The sequence below is a fragment of the Cynocephalus volans genome, chromosome 1 (assembly GCF_027409185.1).
Source record: "Cynocephalus volans isolate mCynVol1 chromosome 1, mCynVol1.pri, whole genome shotgun sequence".
Classification (NCBI taxonomy): Eukaryota; Metazoa; Chordata; class Mammalia; order Dermoptera; family Cynocephalidae; genus Cynocephalus; species Cynocephalus volans.
The window spans coordinates 170,527,588-170,544,127 of record NC_084460.1 but is presented as its reverse complement, the minus strand read 5'-3'; positions in this window follow the sequence as shown (position 1 = coordinate 170,544,127).

Here is a 16,540-nt window from a genome sequence, read left to right as displayed (position 1 = left end):
AACTTACCAAGGTTGTAGAACTGGAAAACCTAACAGACCAATAAAAAGTAATGAGAATAAGGCAGTAATAAAAATTCTCTCAACAAAGAAAACCCCAGAACCAGATGGCTTTACTGCCTATTTCTACCAAACATTTAAAGAATAACTAATACCAATTCTTCTCAAACTCTTCTAAAATATTGAATAGAAGAGAATACCAAACTCATTCTATGAGGACAACAATAACCTCATACTAAAACTGGAAAAAGACACACCAAAAAAGAAAACTACAGACCAATATCCCTAACAAACACAGATGCACAGATCTTTGATAAAAACAGAATCCAACAACACATTAAAAAGCAATGATCAAGTACTATTCCTCTCAGGGATACAAGGATGGTTCAACATACACAAATCGAGAAACGTGGGTACATCACATCAACAGAATGAAGGAAAAAAGCTATATGATCATTTCAATAGACACAGGAAAAGCATCTGATAGAATCCAGCACGCCTTCACGATAACTCAAAGAACTCAAAGAGCTTTTTCAAGTATAAAACTAATTTTTTTACCATATTTATCTACCAACACAAACATAGAATTTTGTTTTCTTTTGATTGTGCTTGTTGGTCTGTTTATTTTCAAGATAAATGAGTTCCAGAATTTAAAAAGTTGAGGTAATAAAAATATTGGAACCCAATTCATGTTCATATGCAAGTACTCTTCATAAAAAATAAAATGCAATTTTTTCTTATGCTTGACATTTAGGAGCTAAATAAATTTTAAAAAAAAAAATACTTGCCCACATGCATTTAATCACATACTTGAACTGGATAACTAATATTTGACCAAATTTTTGAACTTCAGCTTATCAGGTTTATATCCAGAAATCTGTGGCTAGTAAAACTAATGCTAATGTCATATGACTGGTATCCTCATAAAAAGGTGAAAGTAGGACACAGACACACGCAGAGGGGAGATGATGTAAAGAGACAGGAAGAAGACTGCCATCAGCAAGCCAAGGAGAAAGGCCTGGAACAGATCCTTCTCTAACAGTCCTCAGAAGGAACCAAACCTCTTGGAAACACCTTGATCTTGTACTTTGAGCTTCCAGAATTATGAGATAAGTTTTTGTTTAAGTCACTCAGTCTGTGGTACTTTTTATGGCAATTCTAGCAAATGAATCCCCTGATCTTACCTGACTTTTGCCATGTTTATATCAAATCTGAACACTTCTTTCTTTTTGAAATTCTCCTTTGTCTTCTATGAACATTTTCTTCCCACTCCTTCTTCTGAAAAATGATAAAACATTAGTGTTTATCAGGGCATTTCACCCTAGAGTTAGAAAGCATGCTTCAGGTGATAAAATATGAATCCCATACTATATTTCCACCAGTATCTGTCCCTTGGCTGAGTGAAAATCTCTTCCAGGTTCCTTATCCTTGATTCCCTACTGCATTGATTGCATCACCCACCATGAAAACAGCTGACTATTTCAACTGCCTGGGTACCTTCTTTACTTCCTTCCCCCTTTTCTATGACCAGTAAATCATCAAATTATTGATTCTCCTTCTATCCCTTACTGCTCCCAATGTGTTAAGGAAAAATGCCATAATCACACACCTTGATAACTACTACACCTTTCCCACTGGTCTGTCTGTAGTCACATAGAATTCCTTCTAATTCATCCTCCTCATTGCACCCAGAGTCATCTTTTAAAATCACAACATTCTGATTTGTTTGGAGGGAAATCTTACTTTTTTTGTTTGGGATATTTAATTTTTTAAAAAAATTTTGTAATAATTTTAGATTTGCAGAAAATTTGTGAAGAAACTGCAAAATTTCCCATGTAACTTTTTCTTAAAGCTTTTAACATTTTCCCCACATTTGCTTTACCATTTTCTCTCTTTCCCCCAACTCTCTCTCTGCTCATATTTTTGGTTATGAAAATTTTTAGAACAGATTTCATTAATTATGCACCATTACCCCTTAGTGTTTCACTGTGCCTTTTCTAATAGTAAGAGTATTATCTTTTATAACTGTACTGTAATTTTAAAATTCAGGAAATTTAATTTAATGTTAGCATCTAATCATTGTCAGTCATATTTTAAATATGTCACTTGCTTCATAATAATAACCATCTCCTTTAAAGTAACTGTTTTTCAGGGCATGTTCATGTCCAGAATTCTTTGCTACATGTAGTTGTCATTTGTTTTAATTTCTTAATCTGAAAAATTTCCTCAGGCTTTGTCTCTTGGAACATTGACATTTTTGAAAAATACAAACAAAAACACAAGCTATTTTACATTTTTTCTTAATTTTGTATTTTCTGATGTTCCTTAATGATTAAGTCGACACTATTAATTTTTGACTGAAATACTTTTAAGTTGTACTGTGTTCTTTTAGGGTAACACATCCAGAGGGACATGGTTCCATCAATCTTACTTATGTTAATTTTTATCAAGTAGTTAAAGGGTTGTCTGGTTTACCTGTAGTTACTACCTTTTTTATTTCTCTCTGTAGTTACTAAATAATTTTGTTTCAGACAATGTTAATATTGTGTTACTCATTAAACTTTGACTCCTTAGATTGAAAATTCATTGATGATTCTTGTCTGATTCATAGTTAACTCTGTATTCCATTGCTTTATGATAAAGTTCAAACATCATAAACAGCATACATTTCCTTGAGCTGTTTAGCTCCTGATTACTTTTCCAGCTTATTCCTTTACCCTTTCTTCTTCTATGTATACATTCTTAAATTGTTTAATGACACAGGCTGTATTTTTCTTACTACTGAAAGATATTTACTACTTTTGCTGAAATACGAGTCTTTGTGTACAAATGTGAAATATATTCTACCACAGTTGATGTCCCTTTATTCTAATATCCCTTCATCAAAAACAATAAGGGGCATTTATAAAAGTCACAGAACTTTTCTGCTCAGTTTATGCAAAGTCTTTTCATAAACCAGTTGGAGAAAAATGCATTAATAAAATAATACCATTGTCATATTTAGTCATGTGTTGGTTATCTGTATTCTGAATTAAAATAATAAAATCTTAATGGTTGAGTATCTTCTATCTTCTATTAAACAGCTTTTCTTCCTCAATGCTTGGTATGTGTCCAAGGAATGAACACTTAATTTATTAACATAGTATTAAAATATAATTAAAGCTATAAATATGCAGAAGCAAAATAGGATACTATATCACTAAGCTAATAAAAATAAACTACTGGATGACGTGCTATACTATGTGGGCCACTAGTTTGTCTCATTAACAAAGATAATGGAGAGGTGACTGCCAGTTTGCACTTTACAATATTCAACATTGTCTGTTGTCTCCTTTTTCTCCCCAATATAGGTGGGATCTAGATTTCGGTTAAGATTCTAATCCTTTATAAACATTATAGAAGTATCTTTAAATGAAGTGTTATTTTAATAGATAAATAAATAATATTTAAAGAAAATAAAGCATTTATTTATTTAGTTGAAATTTCTGATTTTGATTACACAGAAGGGCAAAAAGGTTTTTTTTTTTCTGGATATAAAAAACTGGTAGCTATTTTCTCTGATGAAAAATTTTACACAAATCAGGATAAAACAGATTAGTGAGTGCCTCCTTTTCTTGTCATATGTTCAGATATCTTTAGGTGCTGTGGGCACATAGAGAAACAGTCAATATCGAGTTTGAAAAGCAATTTGAACTCGTTCTAAAGCCATAGCTTGCAATCTGAAGTGTTTTAGTTGATAACCATTTCATATTCTGTCTTACTCGTATCTTTCACTGTCAACATTGCTGAAATTTTTGAAGGTTTTAGATAAGACATTCCCTATCAAGTTTCAGTTTCTCCAGATTTAATAAGTAATATTTTAAATTCAGCAGTTCATCAGAATTTTGTACTAAATGAAGTATCTCCTGTTTAAGGGATAAATATAAATAAGAAGATAATTACCTGTTTTTTAAGAAAGCTAAAATTTTAACGCACATTTTGATGCTGCACTGGAATACTAAAAAAAATTTCTCACATCTAAAATCTGAAGAACCAGATATGTGGTGATAAGATTCTGATTTTTAAGTTCCCAAAAGAGAAAACAACAATGGCTTCATAGGAATGTAAGTACTTATATCTTCATTAAACAATTATTTACTCTATATATTTATGGAGTTCATTATGGTAAGAAGAATACTGGAGAGTTAAAAAATAAACTATTTTCTAAAACTGTCTTACAGATATAATTCAAATATATCTTCATAATTTTAATGTTAACATGTGAGAAAACATTCCCAGTACCCATTAAAAGATTGTTCGAAGTTGTGTACTAAATATGAGTAGCATTTTCAAACTGTGGGAATATACTAAAAAATTTTTTAAAGTGGAGTAATGCAATTTATTAATGAACATTTCTTTTTCTCTATCTCTTTACGTGTGTGTGTGTGTGTGTGTGTGTGTGTGGAGTGCATACACACACTTATGTGTGCCTATGTGTGCATCTTTTAATGTGGAAAAATAGGAATAGGAACCTTTTCACTCTTCTTAAGCATGTTAGGAACCTGGCCCCTCAGGTCTAGACTCTGATAGGCAATGTTGTAGAAGGGACACAAGTGAGCAAAGATCAGAACTCTCATGAAGTCTCATCTGCTGCTTTGGCTTCTACTTTAAGAGGCCAAGAGTTACACACATCTACTGTAAGCCACCTACCAGCAAACAACCAGCAAATCCGTATCGTCACAAATACAGAGCACAATTTCAGGCCAGAATAAATAACTTCTGCTCGGGGCTGAGCGACCATGATCATGTTTTTTACCACTGTTAATGCCCACGTGTACAACACAAAACTTCTCTCTATTTTTGTGGATTACCAGGACTGTTTATGCCTCATTCTTTGAGATTTTTGAATTATATTGTCCACAGTTAAATTTTTATCCTATTGACCTAGTTTTTCTATGCCTGAGTCTGTCTTCCAATATTCCCAGATTCTAGGCCAAGATTCCTACACTGTATTATGTTGATTCTTGGTTCATAGTATTTACTTCACCATCTCTTCCTTGCTCATATTTGACTTTGATTAACATCCTTTCATGTTAGGTTTATTTGACTGCTTGAGACTGAATTTCATGTCCTGTGAGTTGGTATTTTATCCTCTGACATTTTATGTGAATTAATAACATTTATTTGCTTATGTAATTCTATGAGAACAGAGCCCCAATACAAAGAAGCTAGTCTTCCTCAAGCAGTTTTGATCAATATTAGGATTTACCGTAAAGTGAAATAAATACATAGATAATATTGGTATATCACTCCAAATCAGTTCAATAATTATAATATGTACAAATTATTTCATATTTACTTAGGAATTTTTATGTACATAGTGAGTAAGGCAACCCTTGTAAGAAACCATGAATACCAAAAAACATTCATCAGGCTGAGGACTGACGTTGCTCTATTTCATACTACATGGCATAGTATGAGTTTATTTTTGCATGTTTTTCTTTAGTGAAGAAATACTAACTTGACAGTGTATGATCTCCAAAATGTCTGAAGGCATATTTTTAAGTTTAAATAATTCTACATTACTTTTATTTTGTAAATTACTCAAGTAACACATAAGTGTGTTATTGTTGGAAAAGATCCAAGCACATATGGAAATATAGTTGGATAGGTTTTATTTAACTTATTTTTCTATATAATTTTGCAATATTTACTCATATGTAAACACTTCATTTATTTTATTTTAAATTACATTTTATTTACTCTATAGTGACTTGTTTTGTCAATTAACAGTATATTTTGGGAAATAATTTTCTATTCATTTGTCTACACATAGTTGCATATCATTGATGTGTCACTTTCAAATTTATAATAATTCCTCCATTAATACTTATTTATATTAGGCAATTCGTTCCCACTTTTCAGTATTGGAAACAGCTGTGATTGATATACTTATAGTACATATGTGCAAAAGTATATATTTCTCTGTTATAGACTTTTTTGCTAATTTCATCAGTGAAAATAACTATCATGATTTAATTTGCACTTTTATATTTATAATCCTTGTTTGAAACTTCTATTTAGGTTTTCACCATTTTCCCAACAGATTGTGAGTCTTTCTTCTAAATTCTTTATTTGAATTCTTTCATATTGTATTAGTCAGGGTTCTCCAGAGAGACAGAATCAATAGGATATGTTATAATTATAGGAGAGGGATTTCTTAGGGGAATTAGTTCATGTGGCTATGAAGAAAAGTCCCACGATAGTTCTTCTATAAACTGGATGCCAGTAGCATGGCTCAGTCCAAGTCCAAAGGCCTCAGAACCAGGGAAGCTGATGGTGTCCTTGGTGTAAGTTCTGGAACCCAAAAGCTGAAGAGTCTTGAGCTCTGATGCCCACGGACAGGAGAGAAGAGTATGTCCCAGCTCCAGCGGATCGAGAGAGAAAGCTTCACCTCTTTCCTCTGTCTTTTGTTCTCTCCAGACTCCCAACAGATTGGATGGCTCCCACCCAAACTGAGGGTGAGTCTTTCAGGTCACTCAGACTCTCATACTAATCCCTGCTGGAAACACCCTCATGGACACAACTGCAAAGATTGCTTTACCAGGTTTCTCAGCATTGCTTCATCTAACCAAGTGGACATCTAGAATTAACCTTTACACATATCTAAGTAGAAATTATTTTTCTGATATTTTTCTGTGACCTACATTTTTGTCTGCCTTTCTAGAGAGAACCAGATTTGAATATTATCAAAACTGAGCTTTGTGATATATGATTCTTATGAATGTTTCATTTTACTGAAAAGAAAAGAAAAGAAAAGAAAAAACCTCATATAATACATTCTGTGTAGAACAAGTTAGAAAATGCTAAAATGAGTAATATTCTATTAGTGCAGATTCTGGCATGTTTTCTATATTCTCATAGAAATTTTGCTTAAATGGTGATTAAATTATATCCTGCTCGTCTATGCTACAGAATTGCCTGATATAAGATATAAGCAGCCAGGATACTTGAGTCACCATGTGGAATGTTTTAGGTGTATACCACTGTTTTATTAGGCATTGAAATTTGGAGTTAGATTATTAGAATATAGACTAGACTTTTCTCACTGTTAAACTTCTATTCCTCAGTTATTGAGATTTTCCCTTAGAAACAGCTGTTGATTTAGATGAAAAGATAATGCTGCCATCTATAAAGATGAAGCATCGAATTGAGTAGTGTAATAAATTATGTTATTTGGGTGCCTTAGGTATATTAGGTACATCAGGTCTTAATAAACTGCTGCCATGTAATTTTTCGTTCCCTTTCTTTTAATGCTCTCCTTGTAGAGATTTATTATTAGGGCTCTGTGAGCCTCATGTGAAAAGTTGAAAAGCTTTTCATCTTTATTCTGCATTACCGGTTTTGTATTGCTGTGTAACAAATAACCACAAACGTAGTGGCTTATATCAACACAAATTTATTACCTCAATAAATAATAACTGGTGACCAAGAGTCTGTACATGGGCTAGTTGGATCCTCTTCTCAGGGTCTCTCCAGGCTGAAATCAAGGTGTCAGCCAGGACTGCAATCTTATCTTAGGCTTTGTGTCCTCTTTTAACATAAATTATTGTTGGCAGAAATCAGCTTTTTGTGAGTATAGAACTGAGGTGCTCAGCTGCTAGAGGCTGCCCCTAGTTCCCTGTCACATGGGGCCCCCTCTAAAACATGGCAATTTGCTTCTTTAAGATAAACAAAACAGTGTATGCTGCTGCTTTCTAGCTATCTGACTTCTCCTATGTTTTGATTAGGTTTAGCTTACCCCAAAGAATCTTTCTTTGATAAACTGAAAGTTAACCGTTTAGAGACCTAAATTACATTTGCAAAGTTCCTTCACCTTTGCCATGTAATGCATCCATACCCTGTTAAATTCATAGTTCCACCCATACTCGGGGGGAAGGGTGGTACAGGGGATGTAGTCCATGGGGTCGGATGTTGGGGCCATCTTAAATTCTGGCTACCTCAATCTGGAACATTGCATAGAGTTTAATCTCAACTGTACACTTGCTTTCTTTTCTTTTCTTTTATCTTTTTTTGGGGGAAGTGGAAGGTAGTTTTTTAGTTGTGGCAAATTCCTGACCACCTTTCCAATTATATTGTCTGAGAATTGATTTATTCATATTTATCTTAGGCACTATCTTACAAATTTCAATAACCTTTAACCATATTGTCTCAATAATGCATTGTTATACATATGAAAATATTTTCTCTAATCATTTAACATTGAATTATATGAGAGTACTACAAACAGTTTTTGGAAAAATAGAATTGAAAGCTGATACAAATCTTCCTATTAACTTTTCAAAGTACCCTCATACGGTTATTCTCTTTTCCTTATTTTTACACTTGCTTTCTGTTCTTCATACAGGTAACATTATCCTGGAATATCTAGCATATAACAGCAGTTCTTTGCTTCAACTTTCTATGAATCACTTTGCCAAATAGATGTGCTAGAGCTTCTGTGGGTAAACCTATAGTTGTGTTTCCTTTACAATGAGACATTTTAGTTCAGTTTCTTCCCACCTCAAAAAAAAAAAAAAAAAATCCAGCATGCCAGACTCCCTGTAGAGTCTCTACTTTGCAGGTATAGTTCAACCTTCAATCAGAAACATTTAATGTATTCTGATGGAGAACCTAGTAGAAGTAGAAACACATTCTACCATTTTGTGTAGCTTCCTCCTCTTACCTGTCCTGCCTCACAAATTTCATCATCTTCAGCAGCCTCCAAAGCTCTGTGAGATGGGTGTCTTATTTGAGATTTATCTCTCTGCTTCCAGCTCGAAAGGACCTACAGGAACAATCCAGGTCTGTTAAAGAGTGACCATGGGATTCGTCGCATGTAATTACTTTTGCCAAAGGACACAGTTCAGCAAAATTTGTTATTTAATCCCTACAAATAATTTCCTCATATGTTTTGCTCAGCTTTAGAGTTGGTTTTTCAGGATAGCAAATTTAGTGCCAATTACTATGTCTTGGCTGGAAGAGGAATTCCCCACAGTTATTTTATACTCAGAAAAAAAAAGTTATTTTAAGGGAAATGATTGATAAGATCTTTGTAGTTAGATAAATTAACATTATAATTGATATATGTCACGGCCTGAAAATTTCTGAATCTTTTTTCAGAGATTGAGAAATTGAATAATATTATAGAATCCTACAAACAAGTGGATGTTGATTAGAATAATAATTTCCTAAAGGAGATAGGACCTTGTGCTTCATCTGGTTTGAAAATAGCAAGGGGTACAATTTGGGTGAGTGTCATATCAAAGGGGGTAGATTATGCTTTTCATAGATTTTGCGGTACCACAGCAGCCACCACATGAGGATGAAGGACTAGATGAACACTGGTAGGATAGTGGTTACAGGAGGAATCGTATCTAGACATTTGAGGAGTGAATCATAACATAAACTCAGAAGCCCAACCATCTGAAAAGGGAACGTGTGATTCTTTATGCATTTCCTATGCTACTCTCAGTCTTAATGAAACACTCTGGGGCACGCACAAAACTTTTCTCCTCAACATTCTTAAGCTATTCATATTAACAAGCTCTTGCTCTCATTTTTTTCACATCTTCCTTCTTGCTTAACTTTCAGCAAGCCTTGCAGTTTGCCTACCATCTACTCTTTCCTTCCTAGCATTGGAAGTTCAACTACAATGCTTCCTATTTATATTCATCTGGGCTTTCACCACCTCCAGAGACTTCTTTCCTAATTATTTTCTTTTGAAATATTCTCCAAATGATATAGTCTACCGATATGTTCTATTGATCAAAAACAGAATTTTAGGGTTGAATGTTCAGAAGGCATTCTGATAGCTAACAGGGATTTTTTTTAAATATCATTTTTAGAGGTATTATTTGGTTTCATATATGTGTCCACATGAGGAAGGTTGTGTTTCCAATCCTAAAAGGAGGAATGTATATCAAATGGTATGCATTATACTTAACAGTTTTTTCCTAGGGTATGTCTCTGAAGATTTTAGCAGAAGAAAACATTTTTAACAAAATTTACCATAAAAGCAAGATATGAGCTAGAAATAAAGCATAATGTTCAGTTAAACTAGGGCCAGAGTGTTCAGAAACTCCAAGATCCTGATCCTACTCATTTCTCTTTCCAGTAGTCTCTGAGAAGTTTGAAAACTACTACTAGAATGGAAAAGGCACTGGTCTAAACTTAGGAGGCATGTGTTATAATCCTGACGTATTCCCCCTCAACTGTGTGGCTTTTGTCGAATTGTTTGACCTCTGTGACACTCAGCTTCCTTATTGGTCAAATAAATTGGTGAGAATAAGAAGAATGTAAATGACTTCTAAGTTCTTCCTCAGCTATGGCATTGTACCAGGGATGATCTCTGTGTAATTATTTAAAGAAAAAAAAAAAAAAAGGAAATATTTAAGACTTTGGAGATTAATGAGCTTTGTAAACTGAAACGATAAAATTTCTAAATGACATATATCCACAATTCATTGTCAAGACACTATTGAAACAATAAGCGACACCATTCCCTTTACATTGCAGAACAATTTAAAATAGCAGATAGAACTCTCTGACATTCTATAATCATGAAAATAAATAATTGGATTGATAAAGATAAATGGTCAATGGCTGTAATACATAAGTGAACTATTTCCTGCAAAAATTTCCAGTGTGAATTCATAATGGCCTATTGCAGAAAAGCATTTCATCTAGAACTTGATATCTGTTTAAGCTCCAGGTGTTCTTTCCCAGGTACATTGAGGAGGGTGAAAATGATCTGAGGAGAATCTGGACTTTATATCACTATCACTATTAATGTATCATCACTTTTTGTAAGTAGCTGTGGATATGACATGAGTTTAAAAATATAACCTGGGAATAGCTAGAGAAATATTTTTTTAAAAAAATGTTCCTAAACAGCCTCCTAGATGACTATATTTCTCATTTCAGTTTTGCAGGTTTGAAGACCTCGAAGTAATTGAATCTACCTCTATAACTTTATATATATCTATGTCTATATATATCATCTGTCTGTATCTATCATCTATCTATATCTCTTATATCTATTATATCTATCTATCTACCTATCTGACTATCTAATCATTTACACACACATATATATATACACGCACACGCACACACACACACACACCCACCAGGGACAGCTAACTATATTTTTTTCAGTGTCAGCCATATAAACAAAGTGATAATGGACTTATGTAACTAGCTATATAGTTAACCAATCCCTGAGTGAATGGAATACAATGCAAATTTTAAGAGGAACAGAAAATCTTAGACACTGTCACAAATAAGACAGGTGGGTGGGATGGGATGCAGTAAACTAGCGAAATATGTGTCCAGGGGAATTGTGAATTCTATATCTCTGGCCAAGAAGAGAGTGGTAGGGGATTTAACGGCACACCTTTCAATTTTGATGGACTTAGCTCTTCTGTACCATATGAAATCTCCATCTACTGTGGATTATATATTTTTTTCATTGCTTGAGATAAGCAAACTACCTCCACCTACATTGAAAACCCATCTGCAGCATCCTCAAACTTGTAATTTTTCTTGCTCTACAACCTGTGGAATATAAGATAACATTTTTGTTTATTTTTAACCTCCTGATAGAGGTTTCCCCTTCTATTTTTGAATTTGTAACAATACAATCAAACTAAATCATGCAATAGTTAAACAGAACTGTCTAACTCTTTCATGGCCATGCCAAGAGATTTATGATAAACATGCAGCTTCCTAGACTTGAAGTCACATGACTTAATAGGCCTGCCATAGTCCAAACTCTCCTTCCTACCTCTACCCCAAACACCTTTTCAGTAAAAATGTTGGTGCTTAACCCATAATTTAAAATGTATTAAATTAAAAGATGACCTCTTTCCGCATGCTCCTATTTGTATCCCTGATATACCCATAAGCCTGTGGAGATTGTCTCTGGTATCTGAGTTACAAAACATGCTGCAGCTGCAGGGTATACAAATATCCTGAGACAACCCAGCTTTCTGGTGAGCAGGAAACTTTTGGCAGCAAAGACATAAATGTTTGCCAGCCCTGAACTCCTACGTGTGTGGCTGCCTCCTGATGTCTTGCCATATAGCCAGTTTCCAGTTGCTGCATAATAATCAAGCACAATACAAGATCAAAACAAATATGTCCTTAGGTTGATATTTTTCAATTTTTCTACTCAGCAGGTAAACAAACATTTGTCAATTTTTTCACAGTGGGCTCACTTCCAATTTCGAGGAACTGATCATAAAGATTTCTTTGAACCTACTAGAAAGGGTAGAAGTAGGTCCAGGTTACTCCAGTGGTTACAACTTTACTGAACCCCCTCTGAGACTTCTGGGAAGTAAACTGCAGATGAGCCCCTTGGGGTCAGTCGGTCACTGGTGGTGGTGTGCAAAAACACTGAGGTTCTATAGAGCTCCAGCAATGCTCTTCCCTCTGAGCCTTGATCATAGAACTTAAATTAAAGCATTACCCATGTGTTCAACTGATTGCTCGGTGCTTGCATTCATTTCTTCTAAAATAACACTCTAATATAAAGCATATGAATAATAGAAATGAAATTACTGTTTGAGAATTCATACTCAGAATTCTATGAGCACGGGCAAGATTTTATCTTTCTTTTTCATTTACATTATGTAAGTGGTTCCAATACAGAAAATGATTTACTTATACTCATATTTGACCAAAATATTCTTATTACTATACTAGAATATGGATATTGTATGTGATATATGAGCTTTCCCTCTGAGATTATAAGATTATCAAAAGTAGACAATATGTTTTGGACATCGTTCATACAAAAAAATCAAGAATAACGCATAGTTTTTAGTAAGTGTTCAATAAGCATTTCTTGGTGTCTTTAACAATCAGGAAGAGTTAGCAACCAGATATACTTTATACAGAGGATATTCTACATACATTATTACTTATACATGTCTGTGTATGTATTTATAGTAATCTTCACATATGACTGTTAATATATTTTTGACATTTTAATATATTTTGACAATTTATTATAATTTTGTGTTTTATAACTCTTAATTACTTCTACTACTTTTTCTTGCTAACATTGCTAAGTCCCCCCAAAATCCTCAGAACACACTACATATGTCTAATAACTTACATGTTTACAACAAGCTGGGGCCTTGGTTCACTTAGGGTATTTTCTTTTTACATTGAACTTGGCTGTGTGTATAACAGCAGTATTGTGAGTTGCAACTAAAAATGCATGTGTTAATTTGTGTTTTGGAGCATTTGTTCTCAGTTTCCAATATATACTGGATGACCTATTAATTTTGAAGTATTGATTATCATTTCATATCTTCTCAGTTTATGGGAAAGAGAGAATTAGTCTTAAAAAAATAAAAGCAATAGTTGAATATGTTACCATTGAAAAAAATATTTAAAATGAGTACAAATTTCCTTTGGCTACATCGTTTTCACAATCCCCAGAAATAACCATTATTGCTGAGGGAACAGCCCTGATCGTGTGTCCTCTGTTTCTGCTCAGTTCTTTAGGATTTCATGCAGACTTTTGCTTTAAATAACATCAATATGTGATTGATGTCCAAATCTATGTTTTCAATTGTGAACACTTGCCCTAACTACAAACTTCTAAAAACAACTGAATATTCATTGTCACTAATTAGATGTCTAATAAGAAACTTTAACTTAAATTGTCCAAAACCAAACTACTGTTCTTCCTTCAAAACCTACCTCCCCCGTCATTCTTCTCTGACTTACTGATGATAACTTCATTCTGCATTGATCAGTCTAAAACATTACCATTTTCCTGAATTCTCAGTTCCTCTTGTAGCATAAATTCAATCTATCAGCAAATTCCATCTCCTTTATTTTCAAATATATCCAGAAGTGACCTTTTTTCCTTTCTTTATTTTCCGAACCATTTAACAGTTTATTATAGACACCGTGACACTTCATCCTAATATACTTCAGCATGTACCTACTAAGAACAAGGACATTCCTCCTGCATAAACATAAAATAAGTATCTCAATAAGGAAATTTAACATTAATACAAGATGATTATCTAATATACAGTGCATATTTAGATTTCCCCAATTGTTCTAATAATATTCTTTGTAGGTTTTCTTGTTTTGTTTAATTTTTTTTAAATCCAAGATCCAAAAACAAAAAAGGAGAAAAAAATACACTTTGCATTTAACTGTCAGGTCTCATGCAAACACCTCTGAAATTCAGCTCTTCTCTCTTTAAAGTGAGAGCCGTTGTTTTCCTATTAATTATTATTTATAGCATGCATTGACCATTAGTCACCCACTCTGATGTTACCATTCAAGTTACACCCACCGTCATTTCTCACTTGTTTTTGCACTAGGTTCTTAATTGAACTTAATGCTTCTGTCCTTCACTTCTTACAGTCTAATCTCAAAACAAGAGACAGAGTATTTTAAGAATGATTTCAGTCACCTTACCAAAATTCTAGAGCTACTCTACAATAAATGTAATGCAAGATCAAAGTTCTTACAATTGCTCTCAAGTTTTAAAAAAGTCTATTCTTGGTAGTCTTCAAGAAGTTCATGGAAAGATTTGCATTATCTTTTAATTCCATTTTTTTCTGCAAATTTTTGAAGTACCCTTGCACATATATATGAGACATCTGTAACTACTATTCTGATTGGTCATGCCAGCAACACTGTCTTTTTTGCCATTTCTGTTTATTTATTGTTTTTAAAATTTTATTTTACTTCTCAAATACATTGTAGTTGATTTTCATGCCCCCTTACCCGTTCCCCTCCACCCTCTCCCCTCCCCGCCACATCATATCTGTTCACTTGAATTAAAAAGTTCAAGGAATTTTTGTGATTGTTGTGTCTTCTTCCCCCCAACCCTTTATTTGTTTTTGTGTTTATTTATTTATTTATTTTTAGCTCCCACAAATAAGTGAGAACATGTGGTATTTCTCTTTCTGTGCCTGACATTTTGCTTTTTTTGTTTGTTTGTTTGTTTGTAACTATAAAGGGTATTCCTCTAAAATTTTCTCTTGGTATGCCTTCTTAATGATTTCCCAAACACAAAGTACACTTTGACCTGATATTTTATTATTCGATTAAAACAAGTTCTATTTAAAAGCTCATTGTTGGCTGTTCTCCAGGCTACCCACTGGAGGTATTATATCAGATCTGTAATTAATCCCTGAGAGAAAAGGGATGGTAGAATCTGGAAATAAGTATGAAGAAAAAGATAGACACATTACTGTAATGCGAGGGTAGGAAAAAGTGGCAAACAGGAGGGTAGGTACAACCACCAAGAATAATGGGGATGGTTATTAAACCACTATTCTGAAAGGCAAGACAAATGGGCAGCCCACAATGATATTGCTCAATCTTTGCAAACAAAAGAAATCAAGAGAGATGAGCAGTAGCATTTGAACAGTATCACAACCCCTTGTCTGGTTGCTGAAGTTGAATCAGTGTTCAAATTCATAACTACATGACTGAATGAAAGGATACATCTTTATGAGAAAGGGCCATACAATACATTGGCAAATGTATCTAGTAATGATTCTGACAATTTTTCTCCGAAGAATCCTAAGCCATCTAATCAATTTAAGAACACAAACATTTCAATGACCATTAGCATTTCAATGACCTTTAGCCTTTCAATGACTGTTAGCCTAAATAGTAATTTATGCTGAGGAACCTGAAGTGTTATCACACCATCTATTAGAGTTCAGGCTATGGATGCCAGATAACAAATGAGTCCAGTGCTAACTAATTACATGCAAACCCACACCCACCCACCCTCACACACGCACACACACACAGACACTGTATGCTTATATTTATATATAACACACATACACATATATGTAAACATACGTACACATATAAATGTATAATTGCAATAGACAGGCTTGAAAATTAGCAGACTCCCACATGATTTTAAGGTCTGCAGAGAGGTATGGTAGTAGAGATGGACAAAACTGCCTTTTTCTTACCCTATCCAGGAGAATAAATGGAAAGCAATAGTACATCCCAGGGGAATGCCAGACACAATTGCGACTGACCTAAACATACAATAGTGGTTGTCCCCATCATATTCCATTTTAAATGTGAGTTCTTGTTGCAGCTGTAGGGTCTGATGTGTCACCTTTGCTTGTCTAGATTAATAACCTCAAAACATGATATGTGCTATGTGACAAAAATATGTGTTAAGAATTTTGTCCAAAGGCTATGATAATTTTCCTGCCCTCTGTCATAATATAGACCAAAGGTATCAGAACCATCTGAACATTCCACAGAACACCATATTGGTCTATTCTATTCTTAACATTTTAAAAATTGGATCATAAAAGCAAGTTGTGAAAAACACTTTAGAGGCTTTTATAATATACAAGTAACCCCCAAATCTGGACATAACATAAATATTTAGCTCCCCAGAATTTTAATAAAGTTTTTAAGAATTCAGTTGTCAGGAGCATGTGGTTTATTCCTTGCAAAGCAAAGGGAAATTTCTTGCACTGTATACCTTCTTCCACTAAGAAAG